Source organism: Lytechinus variegatus, chromosome 14 (assembly GCF_018143015.1).
Source record: "Lytechinus variegatus isolate NC3 chromosome 14, Lvar_3.0, whole genome shotgun sequence".
In the NCBI taxonomy this organism is placed as follows: domain Eukaryota; kingdom Metazoa; phylum Echinodermata; class Echinoidea; order Temnopleuroida; family Toxopneustidae; genus Lytechinus; species Lytechinus variegatus.
Window position 1 is genome coordinate 16,500,832 of NC_054753.1, and position 12,057 is coordinate 16,512,888.

At 37.9% G+C, this 12,057-nt stretch overlaps 1 pseudogene; it reads left to right on the plus strand.

Annotated features, from left to right (window-relative positions):
- Positions 1-384: 384 nt before the first annotated feature.
- Positions 385-10,345, plus strand: LOC121427953 (annotated as a pseudogene).
- Positions 10,346-12,057: the final 1,712 nt, after the last annotated feature.

Genomic DNA, 12,057 nt, shown 5'->3' on the forward strand with positions numbered 1-12,057 from the left:
AAACCTTGATTGTGATCGACTATACTGAGCACTGATGTTACCATGATAGTTGCCATAGTGGCAAAGTTAAAATAGTTGTAACTCTTCGTGAAACCTGTCCACAGATACCTCGATAAAAATAGTTTACCTTTTTCATCTTAATGTTTACTGCAGGTATATAAATACGACTTGGTGTGACAGCTATAAATGTCTGCATCTTTTGTGTTGCAATTATCATTTTCTCCTCTTTTGATCATTTCAAAATTTTCAGGATGTATATAAACAATAAAGTGGCAGCTGGAATTGTTCTCCTTAACGTAGCGGTACTAGCCTACGTATACTACTACTTCCAACTTCAGAAGGAATCCAGTATTAGTGTTGTAGTAGATTCTCGAACTCACAGTGATGGAGGTTGGTAACAAACATACTTGGTTTGCAAGCTGTCGGTCTGCGTTTCATGTATTTTACAATACCACAAGCGATAAACCCATGGGCCCGTATTCTGAAGTCAGGTTTAACCTAAACCCAGGTTTAAAGTTGTGCTTTAAATATGGATAGCCAATTGTCACATAAATCACTATACAGTAGAGATATCATATTTCAGCTCATCTGGTTCTTAAATCATTCATAATTGTCTAGGAAGTATAAATAGATGATTGTCTTCACCATCAATGAATGAGGAAAGAGCATAGTAAACATAAGAAACATACAACTTAATAAAAAGTTTTGACACTTTTGGCTTCCCATACTTAAACCACAACTTTAGACCTGAGTTTAAGTTAAACCCGACTTCAGAATACGGGCCATGCAGTTCTAATCTGAATTTGATCTTACTGCCGTTTTGTCTTGGTCTACACTTCACTTGACTGATACAGACTTTTTCAAATTCGTATGTAGTTCGAAATGCAAAGATTGTCTACTTTTCTAGTCATTATTTGCGTTTTGTTAAATGAAAACTTCATTCAGAAACAATTCATCCAATCATAATTATAGACTATAACAGACCAATTGGGGTGTTCGATGTTAGTAAGCCTATTGCTTAAATGAGATTGAATCGAGTTTGAATTTGAATTACTTACCAAATTTACAGTATTTGACAATGACCGGGGGCTAACAAAATAGCCGCATGTTACACTGTAAAAACGCTGTAGCCCGTCGCTCTAACAACTATTGTTTAAACTTTTTAAACAACTGTTTAAACTTTTTCAACAAGTTTTTAAAAAGTTTAAACAATTACAAAAAAGTTTAAACAACTTGTTTGAGTGACAGGCTTTAAGAACGTGCTATTTTTTGTACTGTGCTATGTAGGTTGACCTAAATTAAGTCGATATTTGGTAGGCCCATATTATTTTCTTTTCACATATTCCCCTTTCTTTTAAAGAATGGTTTCATCCATTTTTTCATTCTTATTTGAATTTTCAGAAGAAGCAGATGAGTGGGATGATTATTCATACGACACATCGCCGATCAATTGGCCCCAGAAGGTAGCTAAATTGCACAATACGACTGTCATACTATCAAACTGGAGTCTGACAAAGAACAAATATTGGTCAACGCAGAGGGCGAAAGTCGGACAGGCCGACTTGGCGCGACCAGAGTTGAATTTATCTTCTTTGCCACCGGCATTATACGAGATGGCGAAACCGGTTTGTACACTCTTTGTATATAAGCATTTCTCTTCATTTGGACATTGAACCACAAGGTCAGGGGTTCAAATCCCACTGCAACACTCGAGTATTTTTGCAAGGCGTTTATCTACATTTGCCACTCTCCATCTAGGTGCTAGTAGTAGATGGAAGGAAGGAACTCCTTGAGTGCTCAAGCGCCCGATCAAGGATAGCTAGTGCTAAGGCCGATGTGCAGCGCTTAGAAACATCTCGCACTTCCTCCCATTATTCATCTTATTTGGGGAGACACATACCATGTATATAGGGAGGCATTAGCGTACCTAACGGGGGGGGGGGGGCAGAGGGCAGACTGCCCCCCCCCCTGACGAGTCACAACCCATGCAATGGACGTATCCCAGCACCCCCCCCCTGACGAGTCATAACCCATGCAAGGGACGATCCCTGCCCCCCCCCCCCCCGACGAGTCACAACCCATGCAAGGGACGTATCCCTGCCCCCCCCTGACGAGTCATAACGCAAGGGACGTATTCCTGCCCCCCTGACGAGTCATAACCCATGCAAGGGACGTATCACTGCCCCCCCCCCCACCCCCGACGAATCATAACCCATGCAAGGGACATATCCCTGCCCCCCCCCCCCATCCTTTGAACTTGAAGACTTTTTTATTCTTTTTTTTTTGCTTGCTGAAATTTTTGGCGGACGATTTTGCCCCCCCCCCCTTTGGAAAATCCTAGGTACGCCACTGTAGGGAGGTATCCTCTTCTACGAAATTATTCATGGAAGTATTTCTACGGGTGTTTTACTCAAGGGGAAATTGTCCTGGTTCCAGTCCTGGTATAGAATTCCGTTTATCTTGAAACACTGGCGTACAGATGGAGTGGGGGCGCTTGGGGGATGGGCCTGAATATTTCGAGACCAAGAGGGGGAAAGGGAGGATGAAAATAAGAAAGGGAAGGAAAGGGATGGAATAAGCCCAAATATGTATTCTTACCATGTTAAGTTAAAAATCTATCTAAAATAGAGAAAAAATATCACAGAGCTTTGGATATTATTTGACTGGCGGAAGAATTTTCCCGTTTTAGGTGATAAATGAGATCTCCTAACAAGATGTTTTCACTAAAAAAAATATTTTCGAAATGAACCGGTCAACACACCTGTTTCTGGTCAGATAGGAGATGTCAGATATGCTTCCTCTATCCACTGGTAATAAACGTTTATCAGTCCCTAGCTCTAATTTCATCCTTATTTTTCAAAGAGTTATTTGAACACACGTGTCTAAGGGGGAAATGCCAAGGCTCGTGTTATCTGTAAGTAAGTTGTTTTGCATCACTTTATTGTGCGAAAAGCAATAAAGGAACAGTGTAAGAATGACAATACATATACATTTACAGAACAAAAGAGAGACATGGTCACATTACTGACACAAGCAGGGCAGATTAACATAATGTTACAGAATTTATATATAGTGAAACTACCAAATAAGATGGAACATTCGGTGAAAGTATAATAAACTGTTAATCATCAAGTTAATTTGTAATTAAAGTAGGAGTGTAGATAAAATCATTTTAAATAAAAACCAAACATTGAGAAAAAAAAAATAAGACCATGACGTATGTGGACTCATGCATTATGAGCATGATTGCATGATAGTAATGATAGTAAAAACTGTTTGGAAATGTCGTCACAAAAATGACGTCATTTGATAATTTGTTAGCTCCAAATTACCAAATGTTTTTGTTCATAACGTATTTCATGTACCTGAAAGTAAATTCAATTCAATTTTCCAAATAGTATACCATTGATGAGTGAAGATCATGCCAACACTCTGAAATAGTAGACAATACCCATAATCACGTTAAGCTCTTTCAACCAATCATATAAGAATTAATGTTTGATCCCGAATATAACAACAACTTTAATTTTGGCAGGTCTTTGATTTACTGCCAAACTCGTATTTACCGGGTACAAGTCTCCGTGCTGGAAGGTGAAGCCCCGGATGGTACTCCGATGTTTGCCGTATTTCTATCTTCTCGGGATGCCTAAGAGTGGAACGACCGATTTGTGGGCCAAAATCATGCGACATCCCCAAGTAAAATACACCCCAAAAGAGCCCCACTGGTGGAGTAGATCGAGATTTGGTGAGTTTTCCCTCCTTCCCTACCCAATCATGTTGTTTCATAGTTATTGTTGCCAGGGGGCGTATCCAGGATTTTCCAAAAGAGGGAGGGGGCACATTTTCCTGAGGAAAATTTGACAAACCAAAAAAAAAAAGAGAAAGAAAAAAATGAGCACATTTCGTCCACGAAAACATTTGTTAAGCAAAAATAAAAGGTCTTCACCTTCAAAGGGGTGGGGTACACTTCTGTTTTAACGGCATTTTTACATTATAAATTTTAATTGTGTCTCTCAAAAGGAGGGGCACGGGCCGGCTTTGCCCCCCCCCCCCGAACCTGCCAGTGATTGTTGTGTTCAGGAACTTGTTCAAGAACAGAAGCATTAATTCACATTTGGTATTCATCGTTAAGCTTTGTGTTACGTACGGGTCCCAGATGTTCGTTTTGAGATTGTAAGGAGGAGAATCGCGTAGACGTTTTGAAAAAGATTTCACCCTAGTAACATTCCGAGGGCATGTTATTTCAGCACAAGCTGATTCACCCAGTGGGGACGTATGAAATTAAGTTCAGAGTTGACGCATGCGCAGATGGTTCGATCGGATTTTTTTTTTCGTCGTGGAAGCACCCCTCGTACAGAACGAAAGCTTCTTCAAAACGCAATAGGTGGTTTCAGACCGCCCCGAAGTTCGGCAGTTCCAGATATTTTGGTAATGTGAAAGCAAATAGCAAACTATTTCTTTTGTATTTTATTATATGAAATATTTTTATTTTCTCGTCATTGTCATGTGAAATGAAGTTTCACATGACAATGACGATTAGTGATGTAAATTATTAAACACTTAAAATTCCATTATTTTAACATTTTGTGCTTCAGGCAAGGAGGTCCTAGTCATCAAATTCGTAAAAATTGAAATATTGTATAATTCAAACAATAAAAAACAAAAGAAATAGTGAGTGAATGACATCATCAACTCTATCATTTTGATGTAACTGGCTCGTTCATATAACTATTTTGTTAAAAATAAGCGAAACTTTGAAATGTCATAACTTTCTTATTTTACATCCGATTTTGATGAAATTTTCAGCATTGTGCTTGTCTGATTTTTCTCTATTGATTCAAATCAACATTTGTCTGAGGTGGACTTGACCTTTAATTGGCGAAATTACGAGAACTTTCGCGGGAATTTTTCCAAGGTCGCGGGTATTTTGGCAATGTGAAAGCAATTTACGGGAACTTTTGGTCCAGCGTGTTGGGTGGCTGCTGAGCTAGTGATTTTGAATCTCGCGCCTCGCTTGCATATCAGACCTTTCTGCGCATGCTCGTAACTTCAGGAACCGAAAGGTATATTTCAGGGCGGACACGGTGTGAATGCAAAAATAATCAATGGGTATTTTTTAGCCTAGATAAATTCTCGTAATTCAACGGGGATTCTTATGATCTAGGCGGTTTGAAACCACCTTATGTATGACCATAGATCTTGGTCACGGGAACTGTTTATTTTTCCGATTCATTATTAAGCCCCTTTCACAATTCGTGATGCGACAGCTTACAAACGTTGCGATTGTGTGCAACATACATGTAATGTATATCGTAACCAAATGATCGAAAACGATCACAAGAGCAACTGTGAAAGTCCCTTTTAGAGCGAGTATACGTAGATTTAAGGAAAAATATTTTGTCTCGTTCCCACTCTCATGCGATCCTGTACGAAAGTCACCATTGGCCTTACGTATCTGATCGCGAGAATTTTTAGGCTATTCATTTTTTTTTCTGTAATCAGTAGGAGTGCCACGACTAATCTGATACGATCTAAAACAATCACTACGATCATTACACGATTAAGATCACCGTTTCATTCGTGGTGCCGAATCGTGAAAGAGGGAACCAGGTATTATTAGGCTGGAACTGATCACCATCACTGATCGATTTGTCTTGATTTAGTCTGAAATATATTTAAAAGAAATCACCTTTTTCATTGATCTAGGGAGAGGAAAACTTCGTAGTTACGCATCCAGATCAAAAGGTTTAGTGGAGAAGTTTGCGTTACACCCCTCGTTAAAATCACGACTTGTAATCGGTAAGCACACAAGGGAGAATCAGGAGAACGTTTTATGAAAGTTGGAATGAAAGCTCCGAGCTGGGTGGATCCATACTTTACGTATACTTGTCTGAATAAACGACTTTTTAAATATTTATAATGATTTATTTTGCATCATCAATCGTTGTTGTGGTAGTAGTAATGGGAGTAAAAGTGTTAAAAGAAGTAGGAGAAATATAGTAGTAACAGTAGCAAGAGCAGCAACAGGAGGAGTAGTAGTAGTAGTAATAGAAGTAGTGGTTTATTTCTAATTGGATTAATGCCAATTCGTCTAATTACCAACTCGTAAACTATCATTTTGTTTATCATCAATTCGTCCACTATCCACATGGTCTAATTGCAATTTCGTCCACTCACCATTTTGTCCAATAACCAGTTGGTCAAATAGCCATTTAGTCCATAAACCATTTGATCTAATTGGAAAAGTGTTAGTTAGGCGGAATGAATGAAAAAATGGGTATTAGACCAACTGGTTATTACACGAAATGGTCATAGACGAACTGGTGATTAGACGAAGTGATGATTGGACCAAATGGTTATTGCACAGAACGGTTGTCAGATAAAATGTTGATGGATGGAATGGCATTAGACTGAAGGTAGGCCATGTGGTGAGTGGACGAGTTTGAAGTTGACGAATTGACAATTTACAGAAGTAGTAATGGTAATTGTATTTTATTATCTTCACCATCAGTATCATTATTTATCATCATCATATCACCATTGTCATCATTATCATCATTATCACAATCATCATCATCATCATCACCATCATCATCATTATCACAATCATCATTATCACCATCACCATCATCATCATCATCAAAACCATCATCATCATCATCACCACCACCACCATCACCATATGATTTAAAACAAAAAAATCACCACCACCAATATAATCAATCCTCTTCATTACTACTATCACAATGTCGGATTTGTTTATGTGTTTCATATATAGTTTTGTGTTTCTATTGAAAGAAAAAAAACTTTTGTGTTTCTATTTTCACTGATATTCATGGGAATTAATTCAATCTGTAAGGAGATGGATCAGCGTCTACTTTCTGGGATAATAAGAAATGGAAGATCTGGGATGGAGATCGTTACGAAGGTCCAACCTACGTCACTGCTGACGTCATACATGCAGCCCAGCCCGACGCCAAACTCCTCGTCATCCTCCGCAATCCCGTTGACAGGTATATGGGCGACTTCAGTGCTAATAGCTCATTTAATAAATGATGAGCGTCGAATATAACTTAGGTTTGTGTTTACTATTGTACATTCCATTTTGTGTTCTCCTATAGTAGTATGATGATCAATTAAAATTATTATTATTATTCTTTTGTGGATGAACTTTCCACCTAAGTCCCTGGTCACTACCGGACATGGTGCAGGAGCCCGCACTTTAAACGCAGCGCTGACGCAGCGGACACACACGACCATCCTACCTGCTGCGTTCATTTCTTACGACCAACCAACATATAGCTTGGTGAAGTCACTGTTTAAAAACGATATAGCGAGTCTGATAAACATCATTTGTGCATTGCAACTATGGGACTTTATACAGTGCGTCCCACAAAAAACGAAACCGAGATTTATCATAACTTAATCACAAACACAATAGACTAGTGACCTACCATTGTAAAGCTTAGAATCTCTTCTTTCACCTGATATTACTTAGATTATTTCTCGTTCACGCATGAGTGAGAAAAATAATTTGAAGAGGGGATACCAAAAAGTCATTTGGCGGGCTGTATCTGGGTTTCAAAAAGAAAACCACATTTTCAAAAAGTTCAATATCTGCTCTTTAATTTGATACCTCAATTACAGAAAATGGTCAAGAAATAATAAAGTTCTGGTTATTTGAAATAAGGGTAGCAATAATTTCATAAAATTAACTCAATCGACACTCCGTTCTGTTGACGATCAGCCATGCATTAAGTCTTTTGTTAACCATGCGATAGCTTCTGTGGGAAACTGGTGAAAACACGTTTATTTAATGAAATTATGAAAATACAAGCATTGTTTCGAGGGAACATAACTTTTTTACTTCTTGACAATTTGTTTGTGATTAAGGTATCAAATAAAAGAGCAGATATTTAACTTTTTAGGCATGTGATTTTCTTTTTGAAATTCAGATACCCCCCGCCAAATGAGTTTTTGGTATTCTTTCTTCAAACTGTTTTTGCTCACTCATGCATGAATGAGGAATAATCTAAGTAATATCATAAAGAAGAGATTCTAAGCTTTACATTGGTATGTCATTTGTCTATTGTATTTGTGATTAAGTTATGATAAATCATAGCTTAATCTCGGTTTCGTTTTTTTCTGGGACGCACTGTATAGTCGGGTAGAGAATGTTTTATGATCAAAATTATTGCATGACCGTCAAGTTGGGTATGACTGCGATTTTCTTGCTGGAAGTTGTAGTATGGCGTGTCTACTTCAAGAATCCGACGGTTGCCACCAGGGCACCCTAGGGTCCCTTGGGCATTTTTTGTATTGACGTCATAGGCCACGCCCACCTTTTCACATACCAAATATAATTTTCATATGTTACGGAGTTAACATGTCATGTTTGGTATCAAATTAAAGCTAATAAAAAATAAAATGCAAATATAATTATGGATTACTGGCCATTTAAATCGCGCGTAGGTCAGTTAAATGATATTTAAAGTAAACCCAATTTTATTCTTGTTTTTATTCCAGGTTGTACTCCGATTACTTATATTTTAACCCGAAGATCCAAGTAAATACGAATGTGGATTTGTTCCATAAAGAAGTTGTCGCTGTGATAAACAGATTTGATAAGTGTCTGAAAACGATGAGCTTTCGAGGATGTGTATACAGCATATCCGACATTCATGACGCACGTGTATACTGTGTAAGTTTACAGGATAATTTACCATCGAATTTGACCCATTGTACATAATCCTACTCCCACACAAAGTTAAGATTAAATGTGTCTCCCAAAAATGTCACGAAATCACTGTGAATGATGGAGACCCTTTTCATATACAGATGTCTACGCATTCTATACTCTCGTCGCGTCCGAAATCACGCGCGTTTTGTTTTAATTATAATTTTATTTCATTGCAATTTTTGTATGTCATTGTCTTCAATGGGGCAAATGCGTTAGAAAATAAAATAAAATAGAAATTTGAGTTTCATTTGATTTCACCTTCCCAGCTTGTTTGTCCCATTTGAGACATTGTCATAAAAATATTCGCGTCGTACGCAATGCGTCGGACGCGACGTGACGCGGTGGTATACTTCGTCACCACGTTGGTGCCCTCACTCTCGGCGTGCTTAGCGAGCTCCCCTTGAAGAAGGCGCACGGCGGTCTGTAGGCCTATCTCACGACTGGTGATATCTCAAATTTCTTGTTTTTATTGATAATTTACCATACTACATTGGACCATTGTCTTTAAACAATTAACAGCTATATTCATGGTATCTCCACGAAATAAAGAAAGGAGCGCGTAACCCTATTTTTATCCTATTCCCCATTTTCCGTTCCCCTTACAGCGGCTCCTTGTAGGTGTCTACTCGGTTTACGTACGTGATTGGTTGAGAGCCTACCCACGTGATCAGCTCAAAATCATGCGATTGGAGGATTGGCATGTGAACTGTACGGGAATTCTTCCAGAAGTATTCGACTTTCTTAATCTTGGTAGGCTTGCGACTAATTTCTGTCTTTACTTCAAATATTTCCATTTGGAGAGAAACGACTAAGAAAAGACCATTTTTTTAAGATACTAAACCTTAATATTTGAAATGCGACATCCAACAAGGTGACCCATTTTTTCAATCGAATATCAAGATTCATAGAGAACTTCACGACCAATACTTCTATTTTTCGTGATTTCCTTTCTCCTCTCTTCTTTTTTCCACTCTTTCTTATTTTCTCACTTTTTCCCCACTTAAAAAATAAGGGATAATCCCCCTCCCCCTATGGTCCCGCCTCTGAGTAAGATTTTTTTTTAAAATGAATTGTTATTGAACGTGAATTTTTGACTTTCTGATGATAATAGTCTACCGTATTTCTTTGTATCTAAATTTTGTTTACAGAAAGGATGTGGAATAAGCAGATAGAACGATTTTGCACGGAGAAGTTGGAAAATGGAAATAAAGCCAAGTTACACTCAATCGGTGAAATGCTTCCAAAGACAAGAAAACTTCTGGAGAACTTTTACGCCAGTTCGAATAAAGAGCTTAGTCTGTTGCTGGGAGACGAGAAATATCTCTGGAGGTCGTGACGTAGCGTTGGAAATCGATTTAGCTCCTAAAGATTTTCAAGAGAGAGCAAATTAAATGTTAACAATAGTTTCTGAAATGACTCCCGCGAGAGAACAGCGAGGTTTTCTTAAGTAATTTTGCAGTAACAATGATATTGATCTTGGCAATCTTCGCTGATGATATATATATCAAAGAGGCCTTCATCTTCTCATCTTCCCGTACTCTTAATCGAATCAAATCGGTTCGACATTGCCTTCGATCGCGTTCAGTACATGGCTATACGCACCAGCAAGGCTACCCCCCCCCTTTTTTTTTTTTTTTTTTTTGCTTGGCAAATTTTTCTCGGGAAAATGTGCCCCCCCTTTGGACAATCCTGGATCCGCCCCTGGCAGGGGTAATAAAAAGTCAGATTTAAAAATGAGAGAGGTAAATTGGCGAGCCTTTCCCGTCGAGAACAGTCGATGAAGATATTTTCTCACTGTGGACGCACCTCAATACAGTGTGACCATATTCATAGCGTGCATGTTCACATAAATGGTCGACTATGTGAATATAATGAACACTGCTGAAATGCTCATATTTAAAGGACCAGCCCCCAAAACAAGTTGATTTGAATAAAAAGAGAAAAATCCAACAAGCATAGCACTAAAAATTTCATCAAAATCGGATGTGAAATAAGAAAGTTATGACATTTTTAAATTTCGCTTAATTTCACAAAATATGCACATCCCGATCGGTATGCATATGAGGGAACTGATGACAACACTCACTCACTCCCTATTCATTTTGTATTCTATTGTATGAAATATGAAATATTCTAATTTTCTCCTCATTGTCTTGTGAAACAAACTTTTATTTCTCCTTGAACATGTGGAAATAACATTGTTTAACATTTTATGGTTCAGTAAAGTTGGTCCTTATTGTCAAATCTGTTTAAATTGAAATATTGTATAATTAAACAATAAAAAAAACAAAAGAAATAGTGAGTGGGGGACATCATCGATTCTCTCATTTGCATGTGACTAAACTGTGCATAAAACTATTTTGTGAAAAATAAGCGAAACCTTAAATTTTCTTATTTTACATCCGATTTTGATGAAAATTTCAGCGTTATGCTAGTTTGATATTCCTCTATTTATTGAAATCAACATTTTTTCATGGGGTGCACTGTAAAAACTGTGGTGTTAAAATTGACACCAATTGGTGTTAATAGAGGACCACACCCTGAGGTGTTAAAATAACACCCTAGAGATTGAACATAACACCAAAGAGTGTAAATGTAACAACCGTAGGTGTTGTAATAACACCTATAGGTCTATAGGTGTAAAACTAACACCACCAATTTAACAGCGGTGTAAAATAGCTGGTGTGGTCCTCTATGTACAGCGATTAACGCTATGTGGACCACGTGTTCTTTCCAGTACACAGCAAAAAATGTGGTGTTAACCGGTGTACATAGAGGACGACACCAGTTATTTTACTCTGGTGTTATATTGATAGTGTTTGTTTAACACCTATATAGGTGTGATTACAACACCTTTGGTTGATACATTTACACTCGTTGGTGTTATGTTCTTTCTCTCGGGTGTAATCTTAACACCTCATGGACTGTCATGGTGTGGTCCTCTATATAGACACCAACTGGTGTCAGTTTGAACACCACAGTTTATACAGTGTAGGGCAATCGAGCTAAATTTGAATTTGAAGTTGTACGTATATTCTTAAAAAGTGAATTCGTGATACGTTTCTGAAAATTATTTACCTTAAGTATGTACTCGTGACAAACTATCGATCAAAAAATCCTTTGACAATGGGCCTTTAAAATCAACAATCTTAACAAACGACCTTGATATAAATGCCGCCTTCCCTAGCCTATTGCTTTTACGCTAAACGCACGCAATGCGTCGGATCGGAAGATACCACAAATATTCTCATATCATTTTAAGGGGGAAGTTCACCCTAAAGAAAAGTCTGTCGTAAAAATAGTAAAAAAAATCATTA